The sequence below is a fragment of the Microtus oregoni genome, unplaced genomic scaffold, assembly GCF_018167655.1.
Source record: "Microtus oregoni isolate MIOR12 unplaced genomic scaffold, Mior012 000052F_ref0000163, whole genome shotgun sequence".
Lineage (NCBI taxonomy): Eukaryota > Metazoa > Chordata > Mammalia > Rodentia > Cricetidae > Microtus > Microtus oregoni.
Window position 1 is genome coordinate 337,016 of NW_024543828.1, and position 12,110 is coordinate 349,125.

Genomic DNA, 12,110 nt, shown 5'->3' on the forward strand with positions numbered 1-12,110 from the left:
TACATTTAGTAAAGTTGATTTGCATTCTTTAACGTTTCTAACATTTTGCTGTTCTCAGCATTCTTAGTATTAATTTTATTTCTCATTCTCTATTACAGGTTTTGGTAGCCCATTTAGACTTGTATATTTGACATTAATAGCGATTTTATTATTTATATGTGCAATTGCTTTATTACTACATAAATTGTAGTTCAGGGATCCCCAACTTCACTGAAATTCATTTTCTCTGATTGCAGAATAGTACTTGTCTCTGCATCTCATGCTGGGGCTCTATGTTATTATTTCTATTGTTAGCTGCATCATTTCCTTCCCACCCATTCTAGGCTACTTGATGTATATATCATTTCTATATACTATAACTATATAACTACACTCCTATCAGCACTTTAGATCCTAACCCCTTTGTGTACCTTTTAAGTGTCTAGCAAATATCACCTTTGGTCAACATAGCTATTTAAATCTTCTATTCCTGCATTCACATTGATAAACCACATGCAAATTATCAATAATCATATTCTCCAATCAAAGCTTGTCTTACAATATTGAACTAAAAATAGAATGACTTCTTCTGTAACTGAGATACAGTATCTGCCTTTATAGGTTTCCAGAATAGTTTGAAATTAATTTGTCTATTAATCACTTTTTATAATATTTGACTTCTTACAGGAGGTGTTATTACTGTGACTGATCACATTTGAAATAATTTACAGGGCTATTTGTTTTAATGAGTTATGGCACTGAAAATTGATCCCAAGTGTTGCTGTCCATGGGGCCTTCTTTTCTTCTTTCTTTTGATTATACTGTAAAATAATAATACTCCAGTTACTGAGGCCCTTTAAGGGAAGATCAGTTTGCTCTTTTCTTTTCAAAGGATCCTAACTGCTTCTTTAGAAATATCAGAAGTTTCCTCAAGCTATTAATTCTGCCTCTTTATTCATCAGTCTTATCATTGTATTATTTTTCCCCACCTTAAAACTAGCTACATAATGCATAGAACTCAAAAAAAATAAAACTGCAGGACCACATCAGGAGCCATAATGGCCATCTCCTGACTTAAAACCAGAAATCCAAGCACAAGATGAATATTAAATCTATAAATAATTATTAATTCCACACTAAATAGAACTGGTAAATATATAACTAAGAAGCTTAACACTTATTGATCTTTTCATAGAACCAGCTTATTACCATATTCTAGATGCCTACCAATTGTGACCATATCTCTTCTAACAGGAATGAAGGACAAATAGAACTTGTTCATTATTCAAGGCAGAACACTGCAGTTCCCTTAGGTTTTCCCCAGGAACAAAAGGAGGCATAGGAATTGATAGTAGGTAAATGGTAGCTTCAAAACAATTCTGAGAAAATGTGAAGCTAGACAAAATGTAGAAAAAAAAAAACAGTATCTGGAGTATGAAACTTTAAGGGGAAAAATCACACATAAAATTACCTAGGATTTCAAACTGCAATTCCAAGAACTGGTTCTGTATAGCTATATTTATTACAGCCTTATGAAACCAGGTTGTTTTCAGCAACCTAAAAGCCAGTAGAAACAAATTCTTTCAATTTTTCACTGTCTACTGATACCAGCATCCAAGTGCTATCGGGCTCACTTTCCTTATATAACAGCAGTAACAACAGCAGCAAAACAGCATCTTATGCCTAAAGTCAGTAACTATACCTGAGAAATAAAGTCACTCATTTCCTGACTTCCAATTGAATGTACTATGTAAACTATAGCATATTTCATTTACATTCAATTTAATAATGTAACATCTGTTTGTAGTTATCTTCTATATTCTCCAATGTCAAACATGTGAACAGTGTTTGAAACACTAGCTCGCCATAGAATTTCATCATCCAATTACTTATTCTACTTAAATCCAGTGTAGTTTGAATTACTGTTAAGTTGTTCTACTTTAAATTGTTTCATAAAATTTGTTTTCAGAATTGTTCATGTTAGTGGGCTAATAAGCAGTTAAAGAGAATCGTATATTGAGAAAATACACAATAGAGTATCTACCTAAACCAGTGCCATGATAAAATATAAAAATCTTTTCCCACACTTAAAAGTGACTTTCTCCTATTGTGCGGGACAAGCTAATATGGAAAGTATTAATTTCATTATCCTGATAAAATGCTATAGGATTTGCTTTACAAAGTATTAATTCTGGGGAATGTCTACGAGAGATCAAAAGGAAGCAGGTATGTGTAGGAACCACACACAATTCTCCCTGTCCATACTGTGCAGCAGTAGTCATCTTTCCCTCTACTTTTTATCATGGAATATTATTCCTTTCAAAATTACAGTTCATCTTTTGGCTTTCTGAACACAAACCATCTTCAGTCTAGATAAAACCTTATTAGCAGACAACAATGTTACAGCCACTTCAGTGCTTCTTTCTCTTCTTAAAATTCAGAAACGAACAAACAGAAATCTCTGAGAATGGAAACAAAGACCAAATTTGTTTCAACTTCTTGGTTCATACTCAACTACTACTACCAAGGACACAAATGTCTCACAGTTGGTATCAGCTTAAGGTTTTCTTTTCTTTTTTTTTCTGAAACTCTATTGGTGAATTTTAGCTGTCACAAAAAATAATAAACTGAATTAAAAATATAATTGAATTTCTCAAAATAAAACCCTAAGGTGAGAGTGACAGTGTAATCACTTTCTTTATAAAGGCCCATTTTTGTTTGCTTGTTTTGTATTAACATAAGGAGAAAATTCTTGTACCTTAGTTTCTTTATATGGGATCAATTCTTACCATGATCCCTCTACGTTCAGAACTTTACATAAACTTAATTACATTTTCAAGGTCCCACTTCTGAATATTCTCACAGTGAATATTCATGTTTCAGTGTATGAATCTGGGGAAAACCAAATACTACATATCCAATATTTTATAAATTCAAAATTCTAAATTTTCAAATATAAAACATGTTCTACAAAATTTTATTGAATAGACACTATCCACCCAAGTGTAGCAGAAAGGCCATAACTGAAAAAAATATCATTCAACCCTGACATTAATTAGAAAGTCAGAAATTTCCTTAATAGCATAAGTTAAGGCTTCATGTCCTAAGACTGCCCTTACTTAAGAGGTATTTCAAAAAGTCTTGAACGTCGTAAAAACAGATTGTAAAATCAAGGATCTTTACATGTCATCATCACTATTTATAATATATCTGGATAATTTAAAGAACTTTAACTGCTAAATACACTATTTTAAGGAACATAAATAAGGATCAGCTAAAACATGCATAATGAAGGATTGGAAGGAAGAAGATGAGATGTTACAGATATCTCATGCCCTTGTGAGTTTTCATATTCTCCAAAGCTATAACCAATCCAGAATAATCGTGAATGACATTGTTTAAAATATGCAATGAAATTTCTTGATGTCTACATGATTGATTAAATCATTAGTCATTGGTGAATGAACTTAAATCCCTAGCCCTTTTCAGTTCCCTGAAGGTGAGTGAGTGTTAGGTTGCTTTTGAAAGTTCCAACACTTTAATCAAATATTTGGTTTCCATGGAAAGTAAATCTCATTCTGAATCTGTTTAAGGACCACCAAGAATCACTTTCTCAGCATAAATTCAGTTATCGTAGAAAAAGACCTTGTGATAAATAATAAAAGTGACTTCAAGCACTCAGGAGAATTTAAGAGCTTGAAGATCTCTGTGTCAAAAACTACAATTACCAAACATATGCACTTTGTATAATACTATCAACCTTCTGACTTTTAAACAGATATCTTGGAACAGCCAGCCCTAAATGGGATTCTGCCATCAAATTTCTCCTCTCAAAACTTATGGAATCCTGTGCAAGAGGAGGCAGGAGAAGTGGAAGAGACAGAAGGGATAGAAGACACCAGGAAAACAAGGTCCTCTAAGACAACTGAGCAAAGCTCTGATGAACGCATAGAGACTGAAGCAGCAAGCACAGGCCCTTATGGGTCTGCAGCCTGTCGACGCTTTCAGTGTCTCGAGTGTGTAAACAAGTAGGTCTCTGATTCTTATGCCTCTTCTTGGGCTCTTTTTCTTGGGTTTGCCTTGTCCAACATCAATGTGATACTTTTCCTCGTATTATATTTTATTTTGTCATGTTTGATAGCTATATCTTAGAAGTCTATTCTTTTTAAATGAGAGAAAAAAAGGGAATGGATGCAGATGTGAAGGGATGTGGGTAGGACCTGGGCAGAATAGAGGGAGGGGGGACTGAAATCAGAAAATATAGTATGTGAAAATAATCTATTTTCAATAAAAGAAGAAATATCAAAAAGTTGAATCTGTTCATCGTCATCTTGTTGAATGACAATACTTTGTTTAGAAAAGGAGTCTGTGTTGTGCACGTTACTTTCATGATACCAGATTCCTAATACAGAAACTGCCTCAGTAATATATGTATGCAACCTATCAGGGATCCATTAGAATTGAACTAAGGGATGGTGTCATTGTTTTCTGTGTGCCATTTTCAAGTTCTTCAAATAAATATCTCCCATCACATAAATAATTTGTTCATTTCTTTAGCTCAGTAGGGCCTCTATTATCAGCTTCTCAAGTATTGAGGCAGGAGGATTTCAATTTTAAGGAAAGACTAGGCTACAAAAATAGGTTTCAAGCCTACTGGGAAACTTAATAAGAGCCTTGCTAGGCATAAGAAGTAAATATAGTTCTGGGGGATGGATCTAACTCAGTGATAAAACACTTTCCTAGCAAGTGCAAGAGCCTAGGTTTAATGCCCAGGATCACAAATATACAAAACCAATAACAAAATAAGTATTGACATTTTATTGGATAACTCAATACCACATATAGTCAGCCTATCATATTAGGTGTCCGAATGACAAAGTTCATATTCAGTGGGAGGTGAAGTGTATTTTAGGCTCTCATGTAATTACTCCATTATAATCTGGTAAGTGTAATAATAAAGACCATAAAACTCACAAGAGAAGCTCAAATAAGGGCTTAGCTCTGTAAATGATGTCACAGAAAAATAAATAATGAAAAAAGAGAAAAGACCTAGATAATAATGATCATTGAATCTATAAAATGAACGTCATTTAAAGATCTCTGATTTCATATACATATAATTTGTGGAAGTACTCACCTTAAAAACACCCTGCCCTTTCACTGATGTCAAACTCAAAAGCAAGATGTATCTGGATTTTTGATAAGGCTAGTAGTGAGGAGTGCTTCTAGGTACCCTTTTGAGATGATTTAAAAACAATATCCCTGGGGAAAAAAACACTTGTGGCTTGTGCCATCTCTATTCTACCGTTCCTATTAGCAAACAATGTTCTTGCTGGGTGAACTGTGTCCCTTGAGCTGCTCACATGGGGGCAGGCTTAATGCAGCTAGGTTTGCATGCTTGCAGAGATTGCAAAGCTCTGAGAAAACCATCCAGGATGGTTTGGTGAATTGTTTTCTAAAATCACTCTAAATAAGAAATGAACTGAAGGTTTTTGACAATTGGCACAACATTAAGTATAGGCAGAGAAAATCAACCTCTAGAGAATTAAATTTGGTTTGTCATTAATGCTTAAAATTAACACGTATGTTCTTGCTAGATGAGGAACTCTAATTGCTTTCATTGGCTTTGGTAGTGGTGGTGGTGGTGTGTGTGTGTGTGTGTGTGTGTGTGTGTGTGTGTGCGTGTGTGTGTGTGCGTGCATGTGTACGTGTTGTATGTACAGTGTATATGCTTGGTGTATATTTATGAGTGTGTTGGTACTTGCTAATGTATGTGGAGGTCAGAGCAAGACATTTGGTCATTTCCTCTATTGCAGTTTACCTTGGAACCAGTAGCTATACTTTTTGAATAGGCTCGTCAGCAAGGTTTTAGGATCTGTCTTTTTCTGACTTCCAGCTACAGAATACATATTCATGTGTCTGGATTTTTCTATGAATTCTAAGTTTCCAAGTGCAAGTCCTCATGCTTGCAGAACAAGATTTTTACCCACCAAGTCATTTTCTCAGCCCCTCAGTAGGAATGTTTATTTTGAAAATCTTTTCTTCTACTTTAAACATTATCGAAATCAGTTCATTTCAAAGAATAAAGCACAGGAAAATAAACATTTACGTCAGAAATGTGCTTGCAGGAGTAAATAAATGAGTGGTTATTGGTAGTTTTCACGCAGAAATGATAGGTAACTCATACTTTGTAGACATAAAGTGGACTGTGCTTATCAATGTCTTACAAGCTTGTTATCTTTGAGGGGGTCACTCACAAAGCCCCACATGTAGTTGAGAAGTTTTGGATAGCAGAGGACTTTTGGGGATTTTAAGCCAGTTTTCTTCAGGGCTGAGACCCCTAGTAGGTGACTCACTCTCATCCTTCCTATTGCTGTGCAACTTTAACGTAGTTCCTCACGCTGTGGTGACCCTTACCCATAAAGTTATTCCATTGCTACTTCATAACTGTAATTATACTACTGCTATGAATCATAATACATATATCTGAGGGCAGGATATTTAATATATGACCCCCAAGGGAGTCATAACTCACAGGTTGAGAACTACAGCTCCAGGAGTTGGTCCTACACTCTGGTACATATTGGCAGGAGGAATTCGATTCAGTGGTCTGAAATTAGAGGAGATGAAGTTTATAGAGAAATATAGCGAGAAAGATTTCTAATTCTGGAAAAGTTGAAGCAGTGTGCAGGGGGGTGGATTTGATCAAAACATGTTTTATATAAATACGAAAACTGTAAAGAATAAATATATATTTCAAAATCCAGTTTATACATGTACTGCAAAAGACACTTATGTTCAGAATTTAATGATTTAAAAGTTATTGCAACTTTCTAAATTCAAAATACAATCACAATTAGGCTGTGTAGCTATTAAAACTTAGCCAAATCTTGTGAATGTCTTCTAAAAGGTATATAACCTATAATATCATACATTTAAAGTGAGCTGGCGATTATATTAACACTAATTTTTTTTCCTTTGTCTAAAACAGGGTTTCTCTGTGTATCTCTGGCTGTTTTGGAACTCACTCTATAGACTAGTCTGTCCTGGAACTCAGAGATCTGCCTGCCTCTGCCTCTGCTGCCCAATTGCTAGGATTAAAGGCAAGCACCACCAAGCTCAGGATCAAGGAATTCTGAAAAACTGTACATCTTAGATTTTTAGAGAATTTGTCCCCTGAATATGTTCTGATTATGTGTGTTGTAATATAAAATAAAGTCACATAGACACTCATGAAGGCTAAACAGTAATTCTATATTCATTTAATGAAGTCATAGTATTGCATCTGTTTCAGATGTATTTAATTGTGTCTACCTTTCCTCCTAATTTGTTCCCAGAATCATAAATGATACCTTTTATTCCTTATAAAGGTTTATTTATGCCAGGTTTAGTGATACATATCTTTAGTTCTAGCACTCTGGAGGTGGAGACAGACGATGAGGTTAAGGATTGCCTAGTAGCTAGTCCCAGGCTAGGCTGTTAGTGTTCATGCATCTGTACTGGCCTGCTCTCAGTGTATTGACAGGACATGTCCACAGCTACAGCCACGTAGAGCATCTTCAGGGCACATTCCCTTATTCATTCTCTCTCTCTCTCTCTCTCTCTCTCTCTGTCTCTAGTTCTCTCTCTCTAGTTCTCTCTCTTTCTCTAATTCTCTCTCTCTCTCTCTATCTCTCTCCCTCCCTCGGCCTCTCTCTCCTCTTCTGCTACTCCTGTCCCCAGAAGCTGGTCACTCAGACCTTTCACCCTTTTACCATTCCATTTCTCCTAATAAGCAACCGCCCCACACACACACGAAAAAAATGAATCAAGTCAGAGAAGAATTCAGATTAAATCTTTACCTTCTATTGTTTATTTTAAATCTCATCCAATATGGAAGGATTCCTTTTCTGTATTTCCAAACTTATTTCTCTTGAACACCCCAATCCCCTACTACTTTTTAGACAATAGGCAGCTTATAGATTGAAAAATTTGTTTCAAATTAATTACCCATATAAATTATTTCTAAATTAAAAACCTATATTCGAAAATTTTCAAATACATTTCTGGTTAAATAAACCAATCTTTTTAAATATATCTTCAAATCTCCATTTTGTATTTTAAAGGATTAATGTCCAGTTATATATGAAAAGTAAAATTTTGTTCATCTTCTAAGTATCACATATTACTTTATTTATGAATGTTTGAAGTTCTACAACAAGCCCTGAAAATGTATTAGGGAAATTTTAAAGAAAAACAGGAGAGGGAATCACCCAGCAAGGTTCTTTATTATACAACAGCAAATATTTATTACTATTTGAAGTTCAGGTTTCCATTGGCCAGAAAAATATCAGTAAATAATAACTGATTGCCTTTGTTCAGTCTTGGTACACAAATAAAGAAATAAAACATGGCAGTTTACAATCTCTGCTCTCCAATCACTTATAAGAGAGTTGGAACCATACATGCAAGCAAAAGAACTGCACAGATATGTAGCAAAACTGTATAATTTGCGGAATGAACCTGCATGATCTCTATAAACAAAAATTTGACTATTTTGTATATCTAACTCACAAGTAATTCTTTTCAGCAATTCAGGTTTGGTACTGAACAGCATGTAGTTTGCCAACACCAATGCAAACTACATGTCAGATGTTTAGGGAAAAGGAAACGTGGCTCAATGCCAATCCTGGGCTAACCTATCCTGGCCAGTTTTGAGGAAGGCCTGGCTGCTTTATCACTCTCAGTATTCTCACCTAAGAACAAGTCCAATGCCCCTGGATAGCATCCCACTACCTCTGTTAATCTGAATGGCAACGTTCTTCAATCAGAACTATCTTTTTTAATCCCCAGCTCCTCTATTGGAAAATCATACAGCATTGTCACAATCACATATTATTACCTTTAGAGGCACAGAATGAGAGGCTTTGGTAACACACATATTCCACTTTTAAGTAAGAAAATTTGAAATTCACAAAATGAAATCTAATTAATTTGGAGCTTATAAAGAGGGGGCGTTTCTTTCACAGTGAGCTGGATGGGCTCATTTTCTTTCTTTGCATTTTTTTCTTTCAACTTAAATTATAGGCAGATTTTTGAAAGTTTAGACATGCTCAAATATAACATTTGTGAGGAAAAATAGCAACAGCAAAAATACCCAGTCTATACCTTAGAGCAGTGTGTTTTCTGCCCTCTCGGCTATACATTCTACACTTATACTTAATATCCCTGCATCGAATGATGGCACTGAAACTCTGGGTAAGTTACTCCATCCACAAACATTCAAATATATCCACACGTCTTGACAGTACTAAGGCAAGAAGTGAAAACAAGTACATTCTTTGATCAGTAAGAAGACAGAGCATGAAACTAAGATATGTCTTGAAAGAAAAATACCGATTTTTGGATTAATTTTGAAAGTTCAATTTAGCAGAATACTTGAACACTTGAATACCTAATCCATCCTCATCAACTGAGATTCTGATACACGAGATTCTATGACATAAAAAACTTTTCAGAAAAGTGCGTTTTTCACCAACGACATACGAACTATACACACTATGATCACAGTTCACGAGTGACATATTTCCAAAAGAACGCAATCTGGAACATGGAATGCATGTTATAATCGGAACAATGCCATAAAACTGTGGTTAGCGCTCCAGAAGAGATGTCTAAACTCTGTTTATTAGTAAATCTTGTTCATATATCACACACACGTGATGAAAACTAAAAGCAGTGTCTTTAAACCATCTAATAGTAAAATAACACAACAAATACACAAGTCTAACATTATAACAGCCGTTTTCTTCCACATAAAGACTATATGGATCACTCACTCAAAGACCGCACAGCTAAGAGTTAGTGGAAAGTATTTGTATGAACAGTTCAAAGAATGGTGGAGAGGTGCAGAAAATTTCTCAGAGCGACTTCTGTCAGCTCCATCTGTCTTCTCCTCGCTTTCTGCTAAGAAATACACTGGTTAATCAGGGCCCACTCTGCCTGAAAGAAAAAAAGAAAGAAAAAAAGAGAGAGAAACAGAGTTAAAACAGCATGTGGAAAACGAAAACGGCAGCATTCAGTTAGATTGACCAGAAAGATAAATGCATACTGTGAGTTCAGCTAACCTTAGCTCCAGAGGCCTGCATAGTTGCCATGGAGGCCTGAGGCCAGTGGGCCCCCACCCACGAAGAGCTTCATCTCTGGCCAGTTGTAGCAGTGAGTGTAGAGTGCGTTGGGGAAATCTACACCAGCAGCGCAATTCTCTAAGAAATCATTCTGGTTGATCCAGCCGCTGCCACAGGTGAGCTTGACTTCCTTCCAGAGGGCACAGGAAACATGTCTGGACTGGCTACAGATCTTTGCTCGAGGAACTTCTGGGCACGGATGTCATAGAAGAGCAGAGAACCGTGACCTGTTCCCACGGTGACAATATGCTGGTGGACACTCAAGGAATGCACACCAATGACTCCTTCTCGGGAGCAGAATGGCCGGATGTTCTGCTGGCTTTGGCGAGGATCCAGGAATGAAACATGAGACTGGGATCCGACAGCATAGAGGGACAACTCGTCACAGTAGGTGAGACACATGTTCTCCCTGGAGTAGGGCAGCCTTAGGGACATCAGCCTGGCCAGGGAGCTCCTGGCTTTCCACAGGTGGAAGTAGCCATCCAGAGACACGGCTCCCAGCTCCTGGTTTTTGTTGCTGTAAGCAAGGGCTCGAACTTTGCGGTTACCAGGATTGGTAGTGACTTTAGGGATGGCCTCTATATCTGTAGGACGGATGTGAGCATAAGCTGGAAGGCCCGCATCCTCTAGCAGAGCAATGCTGCTATTGAACATGTCCGGATCCACCAGCCAGAGTGCCACGGTGCCATCGTGGGAACCACTCACAACCACAGTGTCACTCATCCACGCGATGGCAAAGATCCAGTCCCTGTGGCCTTGGCAAACTCCTAGGCACATGGGGTCCAGCTTGGGCAACTGGTAGACGGCCAGGCTGTTGGGGTTTTTCCCTCCAGTGGCCATGAGGGTCTTGGAGGGATTCAGTTCCACAGCATGAATGCCACAGGAAGGCTAGCCACGGGACTGGTCAGGCCCCCTGTCACTAATCAGAGGAATGCACCTGATATGGTCGGTCTTGACGTCGACCACAAAAAGCGTGCTGCACTTGGTGCCACACACCACCTGCCTGGCATTTAGCCACTGCGATGCGAACACCTTGTTGAGGGGGCCGAGTGCCAGCTGGCGCTCCCTCAGCAGCTCAGGCAGCCTGAGGGCCCTGTAGCTGCACAGGTCGCCCTCGAAGCCCGCCAGCCTCGGGTGGCCCTCGTAGCCCAGCGCCCGGCCCTTCAGGTAGTGCACCAAGGAATGGCGAGCCATGGGCCGCTGTGGCCTCCTGACCAGCAGCAGCGACCCCTCGGCTTGGCCTGCTTCGGCTGCCGCCATCGCCACCATGGAGGGGCCTGGCGACGGAGAGCTCCCAGCACCCTCTTTGGAAGCTTTCTGCTTCCTGCTACCTGTTTGCTGAGGTCCCATAGTGGTTGGCGAGAGGTTGGAGGGTCCTGCGGGCTGTGGCATCTCCTGTGCCACTGGAGAAGGCAGCGCTGCGGTGTTCGCCTGAAACAGCGAATCGCTGGGAGCCCGAGGCTAGGTGACCAAGCCACAGAGAGCCGGTGGAGTCCTGAGCGCGTGGGCGGCAAAGGAGGCGAAAGCTGTGTGACCCAGCAGACATTGCGCGGTCTGGCTGAAAGAGCCGAGTTGGAGCGGCTAGAGCCGAGGGTGCGGTGCAGCAGGAGCTAGAGTGGAGCCGCGGATGCCAGACAGCTCAGCTTGTGGACTTCTGGGCCTTGATTAATAAGTCCCTGGAGGATAAGGACAGCAGGCCTGGAGGGGCACGTTCTGAGGGTGGTTTTGGAAGAGCAGGAGGGCGGTATGGGCTGACTATCAATGGTAGAAGTGATGGGAGGTGTGGAAGGGTGAGCTTTAGGGTTGGGAGATCATGGCAATAGGGGGTAGCTCGTGCCCAGCCAGAAAGGCATGCTAGGTAGTAGTAAACCCAAGAAGATAGGAAAGCCATACAAAAGCTAGAAAGGAGCTTGGAGGAACAGGGAGACATCTCTAGGGCCAGTACTCCAGCACCTTCTGAATCCA

At 38.9% G+C, this 12,110-nt stretch overlaps 1 pseudogene; it reads right to left on the reverse strand.

Annotated features, from left to right (window-relative positions):
- Positions 1 to 10,086: 10,086 nt before the first annotated feature.
- Positions 10,087 to 11,579, reverse strand: LOC121437557 (annotated as a pseudogene).
- Positions 11,580 to 12,110: the final 531 nt, after the last annotated feature.